The 25,334-nt window shown below is 50.4% G+C and overlaps 1 protein-coding gene across 1 annotated transcript in view; it reads left to right on the forward strand.

Moving 5' to 3' along the window:
* The window catches only part of WDR62 (WD repeat domain 62), a 2,486,568-nt gene that overhangs the window by 2,014,726 nt on the left and 446,508 nt on the right, over nucleotides 1–25,334 (forward strand). The window lies entirely within an intron of this gene.

Genomic DNA, 25,334 nt, shown 5'->3' on the forward strand with positions numbered 1-25,334 from the left:
GTAAGAGAAATTTGCCATAAGACATGCCCCTCCCAGACTAAGGATAGGGGGAACTTATCTGCCCATGGATGAGTCTCATGTTCAGGTCGGTTAAACATTCTGGACAGTCAATCTGCATTGCTATGTTGGATACCTGGCCTATGGTTAATATTGAAGTCAAAGCCTTGCATTCTAATGGACCACATGAGCAACTAAGGATTCTCACCCTTCATGTTCATCAGCCAATTTAAGGGCATATGAGTGTTCCCTACCTTTCTCGTCTAACTGTAATAGAACAGCACCTATCCCAGTGTTCGAGGCATACCCTCCACTGTCGATCTGCTGTCAAACGCGCTTCTGATAAGATTCCTTCTCGAAGACTTGGACCTAGACGTTCTCGCCCTCACTGAAATGTGTTTTACTGCCAGCTCTGTCACTGCTTTTGAGACACACCTCCCTGAGAGTTGCAAGATCCTCTCCAAGCCCAGGCCTGACCGGTCTGGATGCGGAGTGGCCCTGATCTTTTCTGATTGGATCCCTTCTACTATCATTCCCACTCAGTCTTGCTCCTCCTTTGAATGCCTTGTCTGCAGGGTCTTCGTCTCTCCAAACATTTCAGACTCTCACCACCATCTACAGGCCCCCTGGTCCAGTCGCCCTCTTCTTTAAGTGGTCTCACCTCACCTCTTCTCTTATTGCCTCTACCTCTAAACTTTTTCTGTGTGACTTCAATATTCACCAATACTCTCCTAAGGCAGCCACTCTACCGTTCCGCAGCGCGCTCTCACCCACCATTCATGCCTCTGGTCCCCATGCACTCTGCCATACATACCTTCGATGCTCTCACCTCCTCAGACATTCCTATCTCCATACCTCTCACTACATCTCTCTCCTGGTCTGAATATTGTTTCCCGTCTTATCTGGATCTCTTTGGTCCCCCTGCTGAGTTTCCGTCTGCACTGCCTGTCTACTTCTACATCATTCGAAAGATAAAGAGTGTGTTAGTTGCTGCCTTTGCCGCCACTTTCATTCCCCCTCCCACCCGTGCCACTGACTCCCACACTGACTCTGTCCTTGCTAATCTTCACCATTCTATCACCAACACCCTGTATATTCTTGTCCCTGAGGATCCAAATGAAGCCTGACTCCAAGCGCAACACATGGTATGACTCCGACCTAGCCTTTCTGAAACGCAAGTGCAGATTGGCTGAACGGAAGTGGCAGGCCTCAGACACGTCCTCTGACAAACTGGCCTGTCACCTGCTCCAAAAGCAATACACACTCTCCATTTACTTGAAGAAGAGGGCTCACATCCAAGCCTGCATCTCCAGGGCCACTAACTACTGAACTGTTTAAAATCTGCAAGGTACTTGCCAATCTTTCTGCAGTGTCCACAACTTCGCTGCCTTTCCTGATTCTATAGACCTCTCTGGCCTCCCACTTCCTTTCCAAAAATCAAGACATTCTGTCCTCACTCACCTCTTTCTCCCTTCCCCCCTCCCTCTCGAGCTGTCTTTTCTCCCTTGACTCCCCCCTCCCCTTCTTCTCTCCTCCTTCTCTCCCATAGCACCGGATGAGGTCTCTAAACTAGTCCTCTCTATGGAAGTCTCCAAACAGGTGCTCCCCTGTTCCTCCTGAACTATCAAGGACAACATTACCTCCCTTGTGCTTTCCCTTGCTGATTTCTGTAACCACTCCTTTGACACCGGCTACTTCCCTCTTCCCCTCAAGGACTCCCTTGTGCAGCCCCTTCTTAAAAAGCCATCTTCTGATCCCTCCTACCCCGCTAACTATCGATCTATCCCCATCACCCCTTTCCTCGACAAACTCCTGTCGAAGCTGGCCATCTCCCAACTGACCCAACACACAATCTGTCAGCTGTCTCCACGATCACCAGTCTGGCTTCAGAGCTGCCAGAGGCACAGAAACTGCTCTACTGAAGACCTGTGATGACTTGCTCTCTAATCTCGACTCTAACTCTCCATCCGTTCTTATCCTCCTGGATCTTTCCTCTGCCCTCGACATGGTCAATCATGCCATCCTGACAAATCGACTCCATGACATCCTGGGTATCACAGGCCTGACACTTGACTGGTTGACCTCCTTCCTCTCCAGCTGACCTTCCCAGTTTCAACTTGGCCCTTTTCGCTCCCCTATCACACTATCCACCTGTGGCAGCCCTCAAGGCTCTATCCTCTCACCTTGGCTTTTCAACATCTACCCTGCCCCTTTGGCCCATTTGATCTCTTCCTTCTCTACTCACTTCAAGTGTTATACAGACGACACGCAGCTCTCCTTCAAACTTCCCTCGTCTCCCTCCTCCTCCTCCTCTTATATCCCTGACAATCTGTCTGCTATTCAGTCATGGTGTGCTGCAAATGATCTCTGCCTTAATGCCAGTAAGACTGACATCATTTTCATTGGGAACCGTGCTCCCACCATGCCTCCCTCCCACTCTCTGGCCACCCTCTATGGATCCCCTACCCTTTGTTAGGCATAAACATGTGCAGTTCCCTTAGGGACCACTGCAAAAGGCTTAAGACTACAGGTGTTGGCAGTAAACCCAATTGGTAGCAGTCTGTACCACCCAGATTTACCTGGTAGCTGTGGCTGAGCAGCCAGACTTCTCTCAAGAAGAGTTAGACAGTATATAGAGTATACAAAATAGGTACCAAAATACAGTAGCACAAGCAAACACTGACCAGAGCTTTGGTATCAAAGTATATAATGATTTATTTAAAGACACACTTAGAAATACTCCAGCACTATTATTGTAAGCAAGTTCAAAACAGTCACTATTAATATATATACATTCCTTATTAGAAAAGTCTTAGTTAACACCACTTATTTTCAGACAGAGGTGAGCGCTTAACTAAAGATGGCACTCCATTAAGTTATCAAAAAAGAGAGGGAAAAGGCAGAAATTAGAAAAGCACACAACACTAATACTTTAGAAGCACCCAGCATGGCAGGAAAGTCAAAGTCTACTTGTGAGCAAAAAGTTCAGAGGCCAGGCTCCCTCTTAGAGAAAGTAGAACACCAATGCGCCCAAGATCACACAATTTAAAAGGCTTGAAAAGTCTTGCAGAGAGTTCAAAAAGGAATTAGTTCAGCTCAGAAACGTTCAGTTAGCCAGCCTAGGGCCAACCCAAGCGGTAAATTGAGGATTTAAGAGACACCCCATGCAGATCGTTGCGAGGGAGGACAGGCGGACACAGTACCTTGAAAGTGGAGAGAATCCTCCAGCGGGGGCAGTTATTCCTGGCAGCGGGTGCAAGTCGCGGCGTCGTCCAGAGGAAGAGATCTCGACGTGGAGGCAAGCTGAAGGTCGTTGCACTGCCAGGGAAGAAAGCAGCCGCAGAGTTCTCCGGTTAAAAGGTACTACCCTTTTATTCGCGGTAGTGGTAACACGTGGTATCCCGGTTGCCGGGGTGCTTGGCACAGGCAAGGCGGCCACGAGATGATCCGGGAAGGTGAAAAGGTGGGCAAACTGGTTATCGCCACCAGTCAAAGGAAGAAGACTCTTCGGGATGAAGATCTCCTCTGTCGTTGGAAGAAGTGGTGAGGCGGTTCAGCAGGGCTCCACCGGTGGTGGTGTTGCAGGTCGGCTCAGCTTCTCCCTCTTCGGATTCTTTGGTCCTGTGGCGACTTCGGAAGTTCCAGTGCCCAAAGCCCTGCTTTTATGCAGAAACCCCCCATTTATCAGTCCTAGCTGTCACTCAAACATGCTAAGTGGTGAGCCGGGCGGCTCACCACTGGGCCAATCACACAAGAATGCGACTTGAGTTGCCGAGGCAACTCAGTCCAGGGTGCCTAAACCCCCCTCCCACACATCCTGTAGACCCGGACAGAGTGGCACCACTTTTGGAGGCTTCTGTGTAGAAGCCCGCCAAAAAGTGGAACAAAGGGCTCGACTTGGGTTGGAGTTACAGAGGCGAACACAAACGCCATTTAAAAACCGAGTCCTGGCAAAAAGACCCAACCAGGGAATAAATGTTAAATAAATAACCCAGCGGTATCATTGCACCAAAAAGTGGTGCGTTTAAAATGAATGGGAAAATCCCATAGTAAATATTCTTAAGGAATATTTCGCGTGGTAACCACTGCCACCTGCCAGAAACTTGACAAGGGGGGGGACTGCACAGTGCCCCCTCGAAAAATAGACCAAGGGGCAATCTAATTACCCCTACCAGTACTTCCACAATATGATGGTTTTTACTGGTTCTGCTCCCAATTTAAGACTAGTAAAGTCAATGGTGACTTTACATGACCTGGGAGACGGTAGTCAGTCCCAGGGTATGGAGTCTGTTTGGGGGTCACTATGACACCCCTGTGTTACTGCACTGAGGGTGCTGTGTAACACACTTAGCAAAAACCGCATGAAGCCCTATGGAGTAAAAGACTCCAAAGCCCATAAAACACATTACAAAGTCAAAGGATATCTCAAATCATGTCTAAGAGTGGGAGAAAGAGTCTCACTTTTAGCGGGAGAAAAAAATAAACCCCAAGAATACAGCAAAGCTGCTGGGGGACTCACTAGGTTTGGAAAATTAGCCTTAACAGAGAATTCTCCCTAACACCCTTACCTTCTTGTGAGGCAATAAGCCTTGGTGTTTCTCACCTTCCCCCAGACACTCAATGTCTCCAGAGCTCTGGTGCTCTCTAGGCTTGACTACTGTAACAGCCTCTTCCTCAAGCTTCCTTCTTCCTGCCTCCGACCCCTTCAACTAATCCAGAATAGGACTGCGAGATTTACTCTTGGCCTCAAGCCCAGTACCCCATCCCTCCATCCCCTATTTCTCTCCACTGGCTTCTGGTTGCTGTTAGGATCAAATTAAAGACCCTCTGCATCATCCACAAGGCTTTCTGGGGCCATATCTAACTCACTCTCCCTAAATACCTCCCTACTAGAGCCCTTTGCTCTGCTAGCTCCAACTCTCTGCGAATCAGATGCTTCTCTAAGCAAAGAGTGGGGGGGGGGCGGTAGATGTGTCTCCTCCACAGAAGCCTCCCTCTGGAATGGTCTCCCTGCCCCGCTCAGACTTGAGTTGGATCTCCTTAAGTCCTGGAACCTCCTCAAGACTCTCCTTTGCTCCTCCTCCTTCACTCCCCCCCCCTCCCCTGCTAACACCTTCCTCTGCCTCATTGACTGGCTGCCTTGTTCCATCTGAGTACTACAGTGCTCCTGGCCCCTCCTCCCAGTCCCCCCTTCCCTGCGCTTACCTGCATTTCATGACACTTGGCCTCTGGCCTCCCCTTAGCACTTGTACCTCCCCTCTTTACCCTTTTCCTTTCCCACCTTAGCACTTGTTTTTCGCAGACCGGAAAGCCCTCACTTGGGTTTGGTTTCTAGGGACCACTACACAAGATTAAGACTACAGGTGGTAGTACAATTTCACCTTTGGTACAAGCCTGTACTACACAGTTATAGTGGTAGCAGTAGCGGAGCAGCCAGACTTATTTCAAGAGCAAATGAGCAGTAATATGGATTACACAAAGAACTACAATTACTGTGACTCAAGCAAACACTGATTCAAGGTTTCTGGTAAAAAAAATATAAGTACATTTATTTTTAAACCATCTGTTCACAAAACACTTCACTTCTATTAAATCAAACCACACTGTAAATATACTACGCACAACCAATTCCTCTTGTTCTGGCCAATTCAAGGTAAGTACATAAGGATTTGAGAGACCGGTGTTGTGAAACAAAAGACGTTACCGTGGGCACATATGCAATCACTTTTTGACAGTAATGACAGTTCGGTCTTACTAAAGAAAAGCATACCCGCGGGAAGAAATGTAACCGGAGTTAAACACACTTTGCACACAGAATTAAAACAAGGGAATAGTGGAAAAAATCATAGGCAATACTTTTGTCAAGGCAGATAGAATCAGAGGCCACTTTCTAAAATGTAGATAAGTCAATAGGCCTGCGCCAGTGTCAAATCGAAGAGTGGTCCTGTTGTCGAGGATCACAAGGTTAGAACAGTTCACGATTCGAGATTGCCAGGAGTACTTAGATATTGTCAAATGGGAAGCAAAAATTATAAGAGGGAAGGAAGACAAGGACAAGCCTTTGGTGAGGAAAAAAAGGGTTCACCCTAGTTCCTCGAAGTTGGACAGAGTACCTTATTCGTTTGAAGAAAAGCTGGTGCTACAGCATTTGTTCCTGGTAGTTCCTGCAGACTCATGATTCCTGAAGCTTCAGTCGTGGGGACTAGAAGGACGACGTCTGGAGCGATCTGCACTACCCAGGGATAAAGCTAGTAGCAGCAGCAAAGCAACGGTGAATAAAAGATGCACTGCTTTAAAACAGGAGAGGGCTCTTCTGATGGCTATCCGGACCACTACTGCACTTTGCAGTGATTTCGACCCAGAAGGGGATTCTCTGGCTGTAGAAGGTGAGCTAGTTGATCCCACCAGGCTCAAGGGAAGAAGACTCCGGACTGGATCTTCTCTTGTCATTGAAGGGTAGATATCTCAGGACTGCAGCAGGGCTTCACCGGGACTCGGGAGTGCAGCAGCCGTCTTCTTCTCTGCTTCTCTTCGGTTCCTTGCAGTTCCAGTGGCGACTCTGACTTCCAGCCCAAGAGTCCTGCCTTTTATGCCAAAATCTCCCATTCATACAGCCTGGCTGTCTATCACACAGCAGGGGGTTTTTCCAGCCCGGACAACCACCTCAACCAATGAACACAAGGAGACCCTGTGCAGGGGGTGACTACACCCCTCCCTCACATTCAGCCCACCTCGACACCCGACGCCAAAGGAGGGCTTCTGGACAGAAGCCCGCCAAAGGTCGGCGAACAAAGAAGCCAAACCTGGTTTGCCGCGCAAAGTAAAACACAAGAAGGATTTTAACAAAAAGAAATGGAGACGAAACCCAACCGGAGCCAAATTTAAAACCGATATGATCAAGCGGGTTTCATGTTTGAGGCTACTATATTAGCCTAAAACATTACCACGTTATATAATATAACCGCGGTAGAAAAGTTAGGGTAGATACCACTGCCACCAGCCAATTCTTAATGTTAAGGGAGCGAAACAAGGCTCCAAGAGGCACAGACAAAAAGAGGTAAGAGTTAACCCTTTCCAATAATCCATGTAAGATGGGGTGTACTGTGGGTCTATGGTAAAAATGACTATATAAAGTTAATGGCAACTTTACATGTTTCTGGGGGACAGTAGTCATCCCCAGAAGTGGAGTCAGTGGAAAGTCTTAGAGACAATCCTGTGTCACACACACAAAAAGTTGGGCTCATGGAGTGGTGTGGCTCCAGAGCCCAAGATCACACAAACATTAGAAATACACATGGCAAAACACATGTAAGAGTGGGAAAAAGGTTCACGCTCTTACCAGGTGGCAAAAATAAACCCCAGAAATCCAGCAAAGCTGCTGAGGGACTCACTAGGTAAGGGAAATTAGCCATAGAATGAGAATTCTTCCTAATAGTAGACCAGTCTTGCACTGCTTGTACCTTACTGGGAAGAGGCTGAATTCTACCTCCACCAACCCCATGCCTAAGATATACCATTGAGCCGTGGTCAGTTTGACACTTGTTGGCCTTTATGATCAGATGAGCCTTCTGAAGGGCCTGCAACACTATCCCTAGGTGTCTCACATGTTCCTCCAAAGTGGTGTTGAAGATTGCTATACCATCCAGATATGCAGTGCAGAATGAATCCAACCCATTCAGAACATGGCTGACCAACCTCTGGAAAGTGTCCGGTGCATTCCTGAATCCAAATGGCATTACCCTGAACTGGTGAAGCCCTTCTGGAGTTGAGAATGCAGTCTTCTCCTTGGCATCTTCTGTCAGGGATATTTGCTAATACTCTGCTATGAGATCAAAAGTGCTGAGATACTTGGAAGCACCCAGCGGTTCTACCAAGTGATCTGTTCTTGGATAGGGGTGAGCATCTGTCTTGATGACAACATTCAGAGCCCTGTAATCCACACAGAACCTCAACTCGGAGGTAATTGCCTTCGGCACCAGAACCACCGGACTGGATCATTGACTACTGGAGGGTTCAGTCACCCCAACATCCAACATCTTGTTGACCTCAGACTTGATGTGGGACCTTACTTTGTCTGAGATCCTATAGCTCCTACATTTGGTAGGCGCACTATCTCCAGTGGTAATGTCATGTTTGCACCAAGATGTGAAAACTGGAGTGAGTGAAAACAGGGGGAAAATTGCCTCAGCAAAGTTGAGGCACCAACTTGACCCCCTCAGTGGAGCCATATGATATACTGCCTTGGAACAGATCAGTGTGGGGATTCAGATTCCTCTCTTGTCTGATCTGTAAGTGGTTTCATCCCAGCACTCCACCTAAATCAATGCCTAGTATGGGATGCCCAATGGAAACCCTTATTTATATATTTTTATGTCAAAAGTTCTTTTACTTCTGGATGATGTTCCCTTATATAACGCCCCTCTCTTTGAATCCCCCCGGTCTCAATGAACCAAGAAGGTGGTTTGTTTTGCAAATTAAAAGATTATTTGAAGAATTGAACAATATATATATATATATATATATATATATATCAAACCTTTATAGATCTGAACAATATCTGAATTTCTCCAGCATGGGGTCTGGCATGGATTCACATGCTCATGAACATTCCCCGTCGTCAGGCTGGGAATCCTCGGTACAGAAAAAATCAGTATCAGTTTCGTTTCTGATCTGTCTTTCCTAGTAGTAACCAATCACTGATTTCTAGGTCATACTGCCCACAGCCAATGACTGCCCTCTCCCTAACCCCGCCTCCGGCAGCCATCCTCAGATTTTTACCGCATGTTCAAGTGTTGGGAGTCCTCGTGCTATAGCTCTCGAGCTTTTGCTGCGTTTTTGCGCTTTTTCAAACAGAATTTCTCATTTTACGGTTAAATTGAGCCTCAAGCTCCACCGTCTTTGCATCTGATCAACGGGGACCCGTTTCGGAAGTTTCTACGCCCCTCAAGGGTGAAGATTTCGTCGAACAACGCTTTTGGAGGATTCCAGAAGTTTCTGAGGCCTACCCCGGACATGGCCCAGGAGAAAGGGCGCTCGACACCCGGGAAGCTGTTCAGGGCCTACCCTGGATGCCAGCTGCAGAACATGTTCAAGGAAGATGAGCATTCCTTATGCCTCTACTGTCTTCACGAGGACAAAACGCACGTGGAGGAGGACTGTGCATTTTGCGGGAACATGTCGGAGCGGACCATGAGGGACCGCCATCTTCGTCTCGCGAACTGGCTTGAGGGAAAGAGCCCGTCGGATGAGAAGAAAAAGAAGAAATCCGAGCGGTCTTCTAAGTCCTGTGAGGGCGCCACGGCGACGGGGGCCCAACAGAAGGCTAAGCACTGCGAGTCCGCGGGCACCAGGAGCACCGAACGGTCGGGCTCCACGGCTGCCAGGCAGGGCGCATCCTCCCCGGCGCCATCGATCACGAGCCAACGCTCTGGCAAGAGGAAATCCGAGAACCCGGCCAAGCTTCTGGAGAGGCCTCGGTCGATCTCGAAGATTTCGGCTGATGGGGAGCGAGGCGGGGAGCCCTCCCCCAAGGTTAAGGCCACAAGCACGCAGTCGGTGACTAAGGCCTTGATTCACACAGCCAAGTCCTCTATCGAGAAGGTTGCGGCAACCCTGGCGCAGCCTGCGGAGGTTACACCTGTGGTAACGGCCTCGGGGCCCAGAGTCTCCCTGCCACCTCGGAGGGAGGCATCTTTCAAGCCCATCGAAAGAACCCCCACGAAGCCCCCGGTGGAGAAAGAAGGGGGGGGACCAGTGGCCGTCATGTATTCAGACACAGCCTCCGAGGAGGAACTTGTCGAAGTCCCTGAGAGCCACGACACGGGAATGGAGGAGGACCAGCCCGTCGAGAGGCATCCCGACGAGGGGGGCGACGAAAGCGACGGCGGCGCCGACGGGACCCCAGACCAACCGTCAAGCCCGTTGCAGCCAGTGCGCAGGACAACTCGGTGGCCATTTTGTTGGCAATTCAATCCTTATGCTCTGAAATAAGGACTAGATTGCCTTTACCCCCGACGGAGGAGCCGGAGCCAGGCCCGACGGAGGAGCCAGGGGCAGGCCCGTCGGGAAGTCCACCACCCAAGAGGAGAAGAACACATCCTCCTACACCCTTCCAGCCCTCGAGGCCTGCTCAACCCTCCTCCCCGTCCACCGGGATGACACGGGCACGGACACGGCCACGACGGGCCCAGACGACGAGGGCGGTGACGATGGTGTGACCTCGCGTCAACAAACCCCCCCCCCCCTCCCCAGGCTTCCCCGCCCGATGAGATTGGATCCTTCCATGCGATGATCTCCAGGGCATCCAAGCTTTTCCAGCTCTGCCCTGAAGAAAAGGAGAAGTTCCTCTACCAACGTCGAGAGACCAAGAGGAAGACGGTCCTCGCGGTACCTCCACTGGATGAAATCTGGGACGAGGGGCTCTCCCTCAAGAACCCGTCCACAACGACGGGAAAAAGGTACCGATACGAAAAGAAGTACCGGGTCCCCGACACGGCCCCTCTATGCCTTAGAGCACAGCCGACCCCGGATTCAGTCGTCTCGGCAGCAGCCAGGAAGAAGGCGAGGGGGGGGACATCGACAACGACCTCATCGCCGGATGGCGAGGGAAAGAAGCTTGACGCGATGGGACGACGAGTCATCACGTCGGCGGCGACGACGATTAAGGCGGCAAACGGCCTGGCTATCGTTGCCCGTTACGACAGGGAACTTTGGTATAAAATCGCTCCCTTGTTGGACTTCCTGCCGGACGACAAGAAGGCAGAAGCCCTGGAAATCTTGCAAGAAGGCAAGGTGGCGTCGGACCACGCCATAACGGTGGCGACGGACATCGCTGACACCGGTTTCCGCCAGTTGGATAACAGTGTTTGCCTCAGACGGCGCGGATGGCTTAAGGCGACGGATTTCCGCCAGGACGTACAAGCCAAAGTGTTGGACATGCCCTTTGATGGGAACAACCTGTTTGGGAAGACAGTCGATGAGTCCCTACAAGCCATCAAAACGGACACGGAGACAGCCCGGGCCCTGGGAGTTCTCCAGCAACGACAGCCGTCCTTTCGGAACACTGGAGGCAAGCAAGGGGCCTCCAAAGGTTCCGGCAGCGGCTCCTCCACCTACCGTCAAGCGGCCCGTTCCTCGTCGCAGGAGGCCTGTAGAGGACGGGACAAGTCTCGAGGTTCCCGCCGTCGTCGCCAGGGAGGTCAAGGCGGCAAGGCGGCCTCGGCACAGGACTGAACCGACCGTGGCATCGGGGCCCCACCGAGGCACCCTTGTGGGAGTCTGGCTGGCGAAGTTCGTCAGCGTGTGGGAGTCCATCTCCACTGACCGTTGGGTGCTGGAAACCCTGGTCCAGGGGAACGCCATTGAGTTTCTAAAGTGGTGCCCTCGCGTGCCACCCGTGGCCAGGAAGGAAAACCACATACCCCAGCTGCTGCTGGAGGTAAGGGCGATGCTCGAGAAAGGTGCCATCAAGCTTGTCCCAAAGAGACTTCGGGGCTCCGGGGTCTACTCAAGATACTTTCTCGTAAAGAAAACGACAGGAGGTTGGCATCCCATCCTGGATCTGCGGCGACTGAACAAGTACATCAAGGCTCAGAAGTTCCAGATGGTCACCCTCCAGCACATGCTGGGACAGCTGGAGGAGGACGATTTCCTGTCGTCGTTGGACTTGGAGGATACCTACTTCCACATCCCCATTCTAAAAGGACACCGGAAGTTCCTCAGGTTCGTGGTCCAAGGACGGCACTACCAGCTCAAGGCCCTCCCGTTCGGATTAAAGTCTGCACCCAGGGTATTCACCAAATGCCTAGCACCGGTGGCGGCGTGGCTACGCCTACAAGGGATCCACGTCTATCCCTACCTGGACGACTGGCTCATCCGAACAAGGACAAGGGAGCTCGCCGTAGAACACACAGCAAAGACCGTCCAGCTACGCACGGACCTGGGGTTCTCTATCAACTTCCCCAAATCCCACCTGGTCCCTTCGCAGGTCGCCCTGTTTCTGGGAGCCAAGCTCGACACAGTGGCACGGCTGGCCTCGCCGTCCAACGAAAGGACGAAAGCCATCCTGGGCAAGGTGCAACGCCTGCTAGCCACGGACGTAGCCAGGGTAAGATCCATCAAATCCCTTCTCGGGATGATGTCGTCCTGCATCTATCTGGTACGCCTGTGCAGACTTCGAATGCGTCCACTGCAAGAGTTCCTCGACGCACGCTGGATCCAGGCGACGGGCAGCTTCGAGGACAGGATACCACTCAACGAGACCTTCCGACGAGCGATCCGGTGGTGGGGCACCCGCACTCATCTGACGGCGGGCGCAGACTTTCAGACCCCAGCTCACCAGGTAACGGTAACGACAGATGCATCCCTGGAAGGGTGGGGAGATCATACCAGAGATCTCCACGCGAGAGGCCTTTGGCTCTCGCAGGAAAAACGGCTTCATATCAACATTCTGGAGCTCCGTGCAGTGTTTTGGGCCCTCAGGTTCTTTCTTCCGTCCCTCAAGGGCAAGGTGGTGAGGATCTTCACCGACAACACCACCACAATGTTCTACATCAGGAAGCAGGGTGGAACCAGATCCCCAGCCCTGTCCAAGGAAGCCCAGGATCTCTGGCACTGGGCCGTCGACCAGGGGATGTTTCTGGTACCTTTTCATCTGGCAGGGATAAAGATCACCATCGCCGACTCACTCAGCAGGGAGCTGCGCTTGTGCCACGAGTGGGAGCTACGCCAGGATCAAGTGGATCGATTCTTCATGCTGTGGGGCAGACCCCAGGTCGATCTCTTCGCGACGGCGACAAACTCGAAGTACCAGAGGTTCGCCAGCAGGTTCCCCCAACCGAGGAGCATGGGCGATGCTTTCTCGTTCCCCTGGGACAACCTGTTCCTCTATGCTTTCCCGCCGTTGCCACTGCTACTCCGGCTCGTCAACCAGCTCAAGAGGTCCCGGTGCAGGATGATCCTCGTCCCACCGGCGTGGCCGAGACAGATCTGGTTCCCGGACCTTCTGGACTTATCGGCGTCCCCACCAGTGAAACGGCCCATGGACGCGGATCTTCTCTCCAGAGAAGGAGGCGCCATGCTTCATCGCGACCCGAAGTCACTGAACTTGCAGGCCTGGCTCCTGCAGCACTAGAGTTTGAAGGATACGATATACCGGCCAACTGCAGAGAGGTTCTTGGAAAGGCCAGGGCGTCCTCAACTCTCAAATGTTACGGACACAAATGGAAGAGGTTCTCTGTCTGGTGCTGGGCACAGAAGATTAACCCTCTACGGATTACGGCCCCTCAAGTACTGCTGTACCTACTGTTGTTGGCCATGGCTGGACCAGCTCACGCCTCCATCAAGATACATATGGCTGCCATCTCCAGATACAACAGGACGGGTGTCCTTGTGGTCTCATCGCCTGGTGAAGGAATTTATGAAGGGACTATTCCGCTCGTTCCCGCCGGTGAAGGCCCCAGCCCCGGCATGGGAGCTCAACGGGGTGCTGACTAGGCTCATGGGGGCCCCTTTCGAGCCTATGCATACGGCACCATTGAAGTTCCTATCGTGGAAAACAGCTTTTCTTGTGGCCATCACCTCCGCACGGCGCGTGGGAGAGATTCAGGCCCTATCTCGCAAGCCTCCATACTTGACTTTTCACGACACGAGGGTGGTGCTCAGGATGCATCCCTCCTTCATGCCCAAGGTGCCGTTGGACTTCCACCTCAACGAGCCCTTGGTGTTACCAGTTTTCTTCCCGTCACCTTGGTCGCCGGCCGAGAGGACTTTGCACTCGCTGGATGTAGCTAGAGCGCTGAAGTTCTACCTGGACCGCACAAAGTGTTTTCGGAAGACGTCACAGCTTTTTGTGAACTTTGGACGTGTGAATGAAGGGAAGGCTCTCTCGAAGGCTTCCATTTCCAGATGGCTCTCCGGCTGTATCATGCACTGTCACCAGTTGGCAAACCGACCGCTGCCCGGCCGTCCGAGAGCCCATTCGACCAGAGCAATCGCTGCTACCACGGCATTCTTGTCTGGTGTGCCCCTGTTGGACATCTGCAGGGCTGCTACATGAAGGTCGACGCACACCTTCACGAAATTCTACTGCGTCGATCGGGATTCCAGGGAGGAGTCCAGGGTCGGCCAAGCAGTGCTGCGCAACCTGTTCGCCTGAAGGGCCTGGTGAGGAGGTAAGAGTTGCTTAATGTTGAGTTTATGTATTGCTTAATGTTGAGCCTTTTGCCACCTCCCGTGGTTGTGCATGTGTGTACTGCTATGTAATCTTATGTTAATGAGCATGTGAATCCATGCCAGACCCCATGCTGGAGAAGGAACAAGTTAGTTACTTGTAACTGTTGTTCTCCAGCATGGGTCTGGCATGGATTCACATGCGAACCCTCCCGCCTACCCCTCTGCAGCGCTTCACTTGGTCATACTGCCACTTTACGTGCTACCAAATCTGAGGATGGCTGCCGGAGGCGGGGTTTAGGGAGAGGGCAGTCATTGGCTGTGGGCAGTATAACCCAGAGATCAGTGATTGGTTACTGCTTGGAAAGACAGATCAGAAACGAAACTGATACTTATTTTTTCTGTACCGAGGATTCCCAGCCTGACGATGGGGAATATTCATGAGCATGTGAATCCATGCCAGACCCATGCTGGAGAACAACAGTTACAAGTAAGTAACTTGTTCCATCACACTTATGAATATTTATGCAATGATCAGCAATGGGTAATATTACAATATCAACAATCTCTTTAATCAATTAGGAGTAGGAATATGAAGATTAATGTAGCAGAGAATAACTTTGTATGTGTTTGAGGAAATGCAGTGATATGAAAGAATGCAACACAGAAATAAACTTGATATGAATTCAACCAAAGACAATATAATCACTCTTTCCCCTAGTTACTACTCACTCCACCCAATATGCAATATGAAGAGATGGAATGAGGGCACACAGGTTTCAGGAATAACAATCAACAATTGCAGTTTCAATCCCGATTCACCCCAGCAAGCTTAGAGAGAACAGGATGATTTTTAAAACTGGTCAATTGATTTTAAATGTGGTTTGAATTGAATGGGAAAAATTCTAAAAATGATTGTAATTCGCTAAATAGGATTCAGAACTAGTGAGAGTTGCTTGGGATTGGTTCAGGTAAACACTAGCAATGATTGTAGAATGATTAGCAGATGGAAAACGCAATTCAGAAGTTGGACCTGGCGGGCGGAACGGCACCCGCAAGCTAACGATTTTACCACAAGGCTACCGCCAAACTTGTAATGAGGGCCAGTGAGTGCTCACACCGAGCCAGCCAATGAGATGTGCCCCATTCGTGCACGCCAGCAGTGGTCCAATCAGGGATCACTGTGGCTCTCGTGCACAACAGACATCCTGGCACCAGTAGTGTGGATTGGGATCAGACATTCCAAGCCCACTTACTGGGTACCTACACAGGTGACCAGCAGTAGCCCGCGAAAGATGCAGCTTTCACGGGAAACTGCATGCCCAAATTAGGGATTACTGGGTCACTAAGACCAGGGGGGAAGACCAGTGGACAAAATGGCCAAAGGAGTTCACAAAGTACCTTGTGGCACTGCCATGATGGACACTATCCACAGTCATGAGCCAAACGGGGTATGGCTCGGTATAAAGGTATAAAAATACACAAAAAGGCTTCTGCTGCCGCGAATCCAATCCTTAGCATATTGTCCAGTTACCAAATAATCCTTTTTGTTTGACCATGGCCCGAAAACGCAAGGACCCCATTTCACGGTATGGTAATGTACTTTGCACAATGAAATACAGTTGCAAACATTTTCACAGTACTGACAGGCTGATGGTAGTGTCCGTTTCCCCATAATGGTGAGCACAAGCCCAGTGAAGTGCATCTGATGGCTCTGCTCCATTGGCAAAAGTCGGTTCCAGATGCTGCAACAAAAGTAAAAGGTTGGGGGGGGTTAAATAGATATGGAGATACATTAGCCGTAAGATAAATCTGTCCTAACAAAGGATCAGCGAGTTGCAAGCCCTTTCTTGCAAACTACCTTTTCTTAGATTTTTCTGCAAAAAAAGTATCTCTGAAAGGGAGACCAGGGTCCTTGCCTATGGTGGTGTCAGGATTCCATCTTTCTCAGGCGATAGATGTTCCTGTGTTCTACCCGCCTCTGCACCCCTCCAAGGAGGAGTAGCATTTATACTGGTTGGAACCCAATAGAGCTTTAATATTCAATGTAGCAAGAACAGCAGAATATAGAAAAACAGACAAGTTGTTTGTAGCATACTCCATTTCTAGAAAAGGTCTAGCAGTATCAAAGCACACAATTTTGTGATGGATCACATTGTGTATTTCTCAATGCTACCATACCGCAGACAGGAAATATCCTCCTGGCATCAGAGCACACTCCACCAAAGGCGTCTGCACCTCTACGGCTCTGCAAAGGGGGGTTCCAGGGCCTCAACCAGGTCCACGCTTCACACATTTACAAATCGTTACAACCTGGACGCCGCCCCTGGGGCTGACGTTCGCTTCGGAAGGGCGGTGTTACAGAAAGTAAAGCTTACTTCCTGCCTCCATTTTTCCATTGCTTTGCGAGCCTATCTGATGAGGAATCTGTGGGAGAAAAGCAATCCATTAAATGAGAAATGACTTGCCGTAATGTTCATTTGAATGGGTTGTGTCCTCCCACGTATTCCTCATCTTTGATATTCAATATCCAGCTTCAGCTGCTTCATAAAAAAATATTTGGCAGCGGGTGCTGTGTGTCAATGTAGTCTGCTCGATGTCACTCGAGGGCCTCCGTCGCGAGGATGATGTCATCGAAGGTATATATAGCACCCTGCGTGCTTCAATAGTTTTGTTCGCGAAAATCAAAAATGTCTTCATCTTTGACACCGACTACCCCGAAGATTGGGTTTAAAAAGTGTCAGGACTGCGGTTCTAAGATGTCGATAAACTATCTGCATTGAGTATACTTGTGGTGTCTCGGTGTGGCGCACAAGACCCCTCGGCCTGCTGGAAATGCCAATCGATGACCGGAAAAACTCTTAAGGAGCGAATGGGGAAATTGGCAGGAGGTAGAAACCCCAAGAAATCCTCATCGACTACTCTGTCGAAGAAACCTTCTTTGGATGATGAGAGGTGACTCTCCTCGAAGGAAGAAGGTGAAAAAGTCCAGGTCGAGGAGTGGCTCCCACCACTCCTCGTTGTTGTTGAGGAAGTCGAAAAGGCACCTTAAGTCGCCCTCATAGACTGCTTCATCTGACTCCTCTCCTGAGAGAGCTATATCTTGTCCCACAAAGGCATCCACTCCTGCCGAATGGGAAGCATTCAGGTTAGAAATGTTGGATATTTTTGAAAAACGAAAACCCTCAAAGCCATGTTCCTACCACGCCTTCTAAAGCCGTTAAAGAAAGGGCTTGAGCCAAATCCTGGGCGCCCTCAAGCCCGGAACGAAGGCCAGATACATCGAGAGCTGTTGAGGCCTCAACGCAATGAGTTCTCATCAAAGGATCCTCCTAACCATTTTTGAAACCTTCGGTGCCCTTACCAGATAAAACTTATACTCCTTTACCTTGAAAGTCACTAACCTCGATTTAGGAGGACAATGAGCCATCGGATAGCGAAGCGCCATTTGGGATACAACATCGTACCAAATGTCCCTGATAGCTTTATATCAGAGGAGTGAAGTCTAAAAGGTCTTTATGAAAACTTATAAACAGCCTGTGGAGTGGACACTTCAACAGAGTTAGAATTTGGTAAACCTGAATGTGATGAACATGTAGATGCATCATATAGACAGTTGATGTCTAAGGTTGTAAATTACTTGGGATGGAGTAGGCCTACCGTCCCCTTCGAGCAAAATGATCCAACAGACATCCTTAATAAGGGTCCGCAAAAGGATCCCATTTTACTGTTCCACATTGCACTTCAAAACAGAGTGTCTGCCAATTGGGAGACTCCAGAGTAAAGTCCGGCAGTAAAGTAGAACTTGACCAGAAAATACCGCCCATCCAGTAGTGACCCCAACTACTTATCTAAACACCCCACCCCAGAAAGTCTGGTGGTGCAGGCAGCTACTGCAACCTCAAAACAGGCAGATTATCCAACCATCCCACTGGATAGGGATGGCAAAAGCGTAGATGCATGGGCAAGGAAAGTATTTTCTGCGGGGAGCATGGATCTTACGTCGGCCAACTCCACATGTGCCTCAGCAAAGTTTTCATTCACTCTATGGGACTGTATTTCTATGGTGGCTGAGCATATTCCCGAAGGGGAGGAAAGAGACTGTTTCTTGGCTTTTGTTAGAGACAGCAAAGAAGCCATGTGCAAGTATCTTCAGTCGGGTCTGAATTCTGCTGACAGTATCAGCAGGGCCATGACGGCAAGTACCGTAATTCACAGATTTGCATGTTTGAGGAAGCTTGAATTTGCACCGGGTGTGCAATCTAGACTCCTTAACATGCCTTTTGACAGGGCTCACCTTTTTGCCAGCAAGGCTAATGAAAGCCTTGAGAAAGATGCAGATCTCGAAGGCGGCAGCCAAATCTTTGTGCCGGTATTAGGCAGCCACAGCCCTTTCCCCCCAGTGGACAGCCTTGGAGAGGTAGATCTTTTCGCTTCTACTACTAAGTTGGAAGAGCGAGAGGAATGGCTAATCAAAGAGGCCAAAGAAGATTCTCTTGTGGTGGACGAGGGAGAGGTACAAGGCCTGCTCAAGCAGGAGCATCTTTACCAATAGCCACTGCTTCAGCTGCCTCAAAACTACTCTGAGGTCTTCAGTCACAGCACTTCAGTGGAGGCAGACTGTCTCAGCATCTGAAAGAATGGCGAGACATTACTTCGGATGCTTGGGCATTAGAAACCATAGCCCAAGGTTACTGCCTTCTCTTCATTCAGGGACCTCAGATCCATCCACCGAGGAGTCATTCTTTAAAGGTTCCAGATCCATTCCTTGTGCAGGAAATTTTGACCCTGCTAGAGAAAGGTGCTACAGAGCCGGTACCTGTAGCGGAGAGGAACAAAGGATGGTATTCTCCATATTTTCTAATCCCCCAAGAAAGACGGAGGACTGAGACTCATCTTGGACTTGAGATACTTGAACAAGTTCCTCAGGAAGAACAAGTTCAAGATGGTCATACTTTCTCAGATCCTTCAGGCACTCCAACTCCAGGATTGGATGGTGTCATTGGACCTTCAGGATGCTTATTTTCATGTGCCAATCCATCTCAAACACAGAAAGTATCTGAGGTTCGCTGTTGGCCGTTCTCATTATCCGTTTCGAGTTCTGCCATTCGGGCTGACCTCCACCCCGAGGGCTTTCACCAAACAGATGGCTAAGGTGGCAGTGAGTCTTAGGAGCGGGGGGAATTCACGTCTACCCCTACCTGGACAATTGGCTGATCAGGGCGCGTTCTCCCGAACAAGTCCTGGATCATCTCAACATCACCTGCCACTCTCTTCACAGACTGGGCTTGAATTACAAGAAGTCCCACATGACACCTTCTCAAAAGCTCCAGTTCATCAGGGTATTATTGGATACATCATTGGGGGACAGCTCGCCACCCGAGGTAAGGGCTCAAGACATTCTGCAGATGGTCTCCAAGTATGAGTGCCCTGCGTCTCCTGGCCTTCGGCCTCATGGCATCCTGTTTTCTGGTGTCAGAGGCTCGCCTGAGAATGAGATCCTTTCAGTGGTCTCTCAGAACACAATGGTCTCAATTCTCAGGCATCATGTCAGACCTACTTCAGTTTCCAAGCAGGGTCGCACAGGATCTCCTGTGGTGGGCCTGCGAGGACAACATTTCTGAAGGGAGAACCTTTTTGGCAACAATGGGTGGAGATAACACACGGGGTGGGGCGCCCATGCCAACGATCTGACTATCGACGGTCGTTGGTCTCCATCAGAGTCCAAACTAAACATCATTCTTTTAGAGCTGAGGGCAATCAGACTTGCGCTGAAGGCCTTTCTATCCTCTACGTGGAAAGAATGTCCTGATAATGACGGCCAACACAGTGGCCATGTACTACCTCAACAAGAGAGCAGCTGTAGGGTCACTACCACTGTGAAGAGAGGCAATGCAGCTCTGGTACTAGGCAATTCAAGAAGGACTCTCCCTATCGGCAGTTTACCTAGCCGGAGAGGAGAACGCGGCGGCAGATACTCTGAGCAGGCAAAGCACAGTCTCCCACGAGTGGGAACTAGCTCAGGAAGTCCTTCAAGAGATCTTCACCCTTTGGAGAATCCCTCAAGTGGATCTGTCCGCGACCAGTGTCAACCGGAAGTGCTAATTGTACTGCTCCTGGGAATTTCCTCTAAGAGGAGCTCTAGGAGTGTTCGTGGTGGACTGGGAGTTTCCACTCCTGTACACGTTATCTCCAGTCCGTCATTCCTCACGTGATCAGGAGGTTGAAAAAGTTTGGGAAACTCATGATCCTAATTAACCCCGGATTGGGCCAGGAGTATGTGGTACCCAGACTTTCTGGACATATCCATCTGCCCTACAATACGTCTTCCACAAAGAGAGGACCTTCTCTCGCGTGAGGAGGAGCGGGGGGGTCAGGTTCTCCATCCAGAAGTGAAGACACTCAGCCTTCACGCATAGGTTCTGAGAGGCTGAGATACAAGGATTGGTACCTCCCGGATGATGTAATGGAGAGTTTGTGTTCGGTCGAATGTCCAGCAACTAAGTCCTTGTACCGATGCCGTTGGAACTAATTCTGCAGCTGATGCAGAGACAAGAATAAAGACCTTTTACTATGCAAAACTCCAGAGGTGTTATCTTTTCTACTGTACCTAGCCAATTTGGGGCTCCAGGTTGGAACAATTAAAGGCTATTTGGCGGCGCTATCCATCTTTAAGCGCTCGTTGGAAGAATCTTCATATTTTAAGATCTGACTGGTGACACAATTTCTGAAGGGACTCACCAATGTGTTCCCCAATCTCCTTTCCAGGTTCCAGTTTGGGGCCTTGATCTGGTGTTAACATTTCTTATGTCTGCACCATTTGAACCTCTACATTCCTGTCCATTAAGGTTACTAATGTTCAAGACCATTTTGTTGGTAGCACTAACGTCAACCCGTAGAGTGAGTGAATAGCAGGCACTAGCATCTAAACCACCCTTTACAGTTTTCCAAAAGGACAAGGTCGTCCTGAGGGTTAAGCCTTCATTTTTGCCTATGATCATTTCAGATTGTCATATAAGACAAAACATGTATTACCCCTTTCTACCCTCCACCTGGCAAGGAGGGAAAGAGGTTGCACAGATAAGATCCAAGTAGAGCTCTGTGCTTCATTTCTAGATTGTCCAATCAAACTCAGTCTAGATGATCAACTTTTTATAGGCTATACAGGTTACAAACTGGGTCAGACTGTGACAAAGTAGACCTTATCCAAATGGATTTTTCTAGCAATTTCAGAATGCTACAGGCTGGTCGGGCAAAGATCCTCCAGAAGGCTCGAGGGCCCATTCTGCCAGGGGCATGGCTACCTCTTCGGCTATGCAAATAGGTGTTCCGATCAAAAACATTGGTTAGGCAGCTACGTGGTCTACAATCCACACTTTCATGAAACATTACTGCCTTGATTCTTCCCTGAGTCCAGAGGGACGCTTTGGAAAAGCTGTCCTCCATTCGGTTGATGGAAACCATTGATAAAATGCTTACTCCCTCCACCAAAACAAACACTGCTTTGGGAGTCTATCAAGGATGAGGAATACGTGGGAGGACACAATCCATTCGAAGAACAAGTTACTTATCCCTGGTAACGTTCTTTCGACTGGATGTTCCTCCCACATATTCCTCATTTCCCATCCCAGCCTACCCCACAGTAGAATTTCCCATGTTATTACAGCTTTTGCTCCTTCAAATCGTCGTACGGTCAAACCCGTGTTTATGCGGGTAGTTCTACTGAAAGAAAAAACAGAACTGAAGCCAACGGGTGCTGCACATGCTATATATACCATTGATGATGACATCCTCGAGGTACATAGATTCAACTGCATCGACGCACAGCACCCTCTGCCGAAAAAACATTTACGAAGCAGCTGAAGTTGGATATTGAATATCAAAGGTGAGGACTACATGGGAGTAACATCCAGTCGAAAGAACATTACCCGGGGTAAGTAACTTGTTCTTCTGAGGATTCTACTCAAACAGAATCCTCATCATCCCTCCCATTCTTCCCCGCTGAGAAATCGTTGGCAGTAGGTGTCTGCCTTTTCCCAAGAGGGGAGCTTCGGCTGTGGGTCTAGGGTCGGTTGCACTTCTTGCTTGCAAGATCTATCCCATCCTCACGCCAGAGGCCGGTGGCAGGTGCGAGTCGTGTCCCCACAGCCAAGGACTACACCTCCCTACGCCTGCTGAGAACTCTACCTGGCCCACTTAATTCCTGGGGCGCCCCGGCCCATTCCACCTCCCCTATTACCTCCATCCCTAGACATTGCGGCTCCTGGTGGGGGCCTGGGAACTTCCAGTGAACATCCCACTGGCGAACACGCTGACCCTATGCAAACGCACCTGGAGGCTTCCCCCCTATCTCAGAACCATGGCCAAAGCCCTGAAGCCCTCAAAATCGACATCTCCACGATGTTGCTGGCACCGGAGAAAGGAAAGAAAGCTGACCCTCCTAAACTCACCCCCCCAAAAGACTACAGAAGATCAAGGGACCCTCACTACAAAAGAAGACCTTCAAGCCTTCATGTCAGATATCAAATTGGAGTTTAGGTCCTGCATGTTGGAACTCACCCCAAAACTAGACCAAACAGAACAAAGGGTCAGTGACATTGAACATAGGATTGGGGAGGCTGACAAACTAGCCCTGGAACATTCTAATTCACTGGCAGAAGTACAACACACCATACAAGCCTTAACGGACAGAACAGAGATCCTTGAATTCAAAGAGGAGGACATGGAAAATCGCTCCCGACGCAATTACCTGCGCATCCGAGGGGTGCCGTCCTCAATCTCCGATGGGGAGCTCCCTGAATACATAGGCAACTTCTTCTAGTCACTGCTCCTGAATCTGGATGAGGCTCAGCTCCTACTCGATCGCACTCACAGGCTGCGCCCTCGTAGGATCTCTCCCCTCTGACCTTGCAGAAACGCAGAATGCTGCACCCACTCACGCTCTTCCTTCGAGACCAGCAGATCTGCTACCGGTGGCTATTCCCTACGGCGCAGCAATTCTCACACAATGGCACCTCACAAACGATTAGCCACCTAGAAGATGCAGCAGCAATTCTGCGCCTGGGCTCCCTTGAGGACACGGCCGACTCATCCCCCCCGGACCGAACAAGTCCCGCTCCGGGCGCCGCGTCCCCCAAGCCGAGACGCGCCCCCGTGGACCAAAGTGCAGAGGAACCGCAAACTCAAATGATGATCAATGACTCCTCCGAAAACTACATAGCGCTGGAACCACCAAAGCTTCCCTAAACCTGCCGCAGACCCCAGGCGGTCCAAACCCCCCTCCAAGGTGGATGTCACCCTGTTACCCTTGGAGAATTATGTTGACCCGGGTGACCAGGGGTGGCTCCTACAGTTCCAATTCAGTCCCCCTGGCCACGGTTCGGGCCTCCCGTTGGAGACCATTTAAAAACCATCAGCCACAGGAGAACCCAGGGCAGATAGCCTCTTACAACTATGGCTGGTTTGGACCCCCCTCCCCAGCCCCCTCTCCCGTGGCAAAAGAGCTCGGAAAGCCAGCCCCAGCACCTAAAACTAAAGTTCACCACCCTAAATGTCAGGGGCCTCAACTCCCCTCTGAAAAGGAAAACTGTCCTGCAAAGGCTACAAGATGATGGTACCTCAGTCGCCTTCCTGCAAGAAACCCATCTAATCCCTGCTGACTTCTCTCGCCTGCGAAGCAGACTCTTTGCCTTACAATTCCTGGCATCCAACGGCACAAAGAAGGGAGGCACTGCCATTCTTTTCACAAAAGACCTGAATCCCCAGGTCCTAGATTCCCTACGATGCCGGGAGGGTCGCTTCATCGCAATTAAATGCGTCATCCTGGGCCAACTTTATACCCTCATCTCAGCCTACGCTCCGAACGAGCATCAGGAAGGGTTCTATCAAGACTTAGAAGAGTCCCTCCTTCCATTCATCGAGGGGCAAGTCGTCATTGGAGGAGACTGTAACAGAGGCCCAGACCCCCTCAAGGACGGATCCCACGCTCCTACACCCAGGGACCTGAAGCTGGCAATGGTCCTGCTCCACCTTTTCCGTACGCTGAACGTTGTGGATACCTGGAGAGTGCTATCTCCGGATGGGAAAGACTTCACCTTCTATTTGTTTGTGCACTGCACCTTCCCTGGAATAGACTTGCTGCTGGCCTCCCCCCAGTTCTTGACCTTCACAGACGATGTTATTATTGGCCCCTGGGTCCTCTCTGACCACGCTCCAGTCTCACTTACCCTGCGATCCCACAACCCAGACCCTCCCCCTCTCCGCTGATGGAACTTATTTGACCCTATCCTAGGTGACATGGCAGTAAGAGACTCCATTGCCAGAACGATAAACAACTTCTTCGCTGAAAACCACATCGAGGACACCTCCCCAGCCAACACCTGGGACGCCATGAAAGCAGTGCTTAGAGGGGAACTGATCGCCCAAGGCGCAGCCTTCCACAAACTAAGGCAGGTGACCCGCTCTGCCTTGGAAGCAGAAGTCTGCGAGGCGGAGGCCACTCATAAACAGAAGGGCTGGTCCCCGAAATCTTACAGGGTCCTACAGATGGCAAGAAAGAGGCTCGAGGCGCACTATGTGAACGCCACAGCAAACCTAATGACCAGAACAAAACAATGGTACTACGTCAATAACAACAAAGCCAACAAGCTGCTGGTAAATAAGCTGGCCAAAGAGAAGAAAAGAAACACCATCCTAGGTCTCTGCGATGCACAGGGGGTGGTCCACTCTACGGAACACGAGAATTTACGCCTGGCGGTAGCTCACCAGGCGGAGATAATGACGGCAGTACCGAGGGACCTAAACGAATAACGATCCTACATCCAAGAGTCGGCTCTCCCACCCCTGACACCCACGTTGAGGGGCGAGCTCAAAGCGCCTATCACAAACGAGGAAGGGGAGGTAGCCATAAAAAGCTTGAAACCCAGAGCCCCAGTCCCAGATGGGTTCTCCACCCGATTCTATAAACTCTTCCGCCCTCAATTAGTGACCCCCCAACCCCTTGACGCGCCTCTTCATCTAATTTGCAACCACTGGAAGTATCACCCCGATTATGCAGGAGTCCATCACAGTCCTCGTCCTCAAGCCCGGAAAGGATCCCCAAGATATTAGCTTGTACATACCCATCTCCCTGTTGAACCTGGACGCCAACATATACTCAAAAATCCTGG

This window comes from Ambystoma mexicanum, chromosome 2p (assembly GCF_040938575.1).
Source record: "Ambystoma mexicanum isolate Mex_15411 chromosome 2p, UKY_AmexF1_1, whole genome shotgun sequence".
Classification (NCBI taxonomy): Eukaryota; Metazoa; Chordata; class Amphibia; order Caudata; family Ambystomatidae; genus Ambystoma; species Ambystoma mexicanum.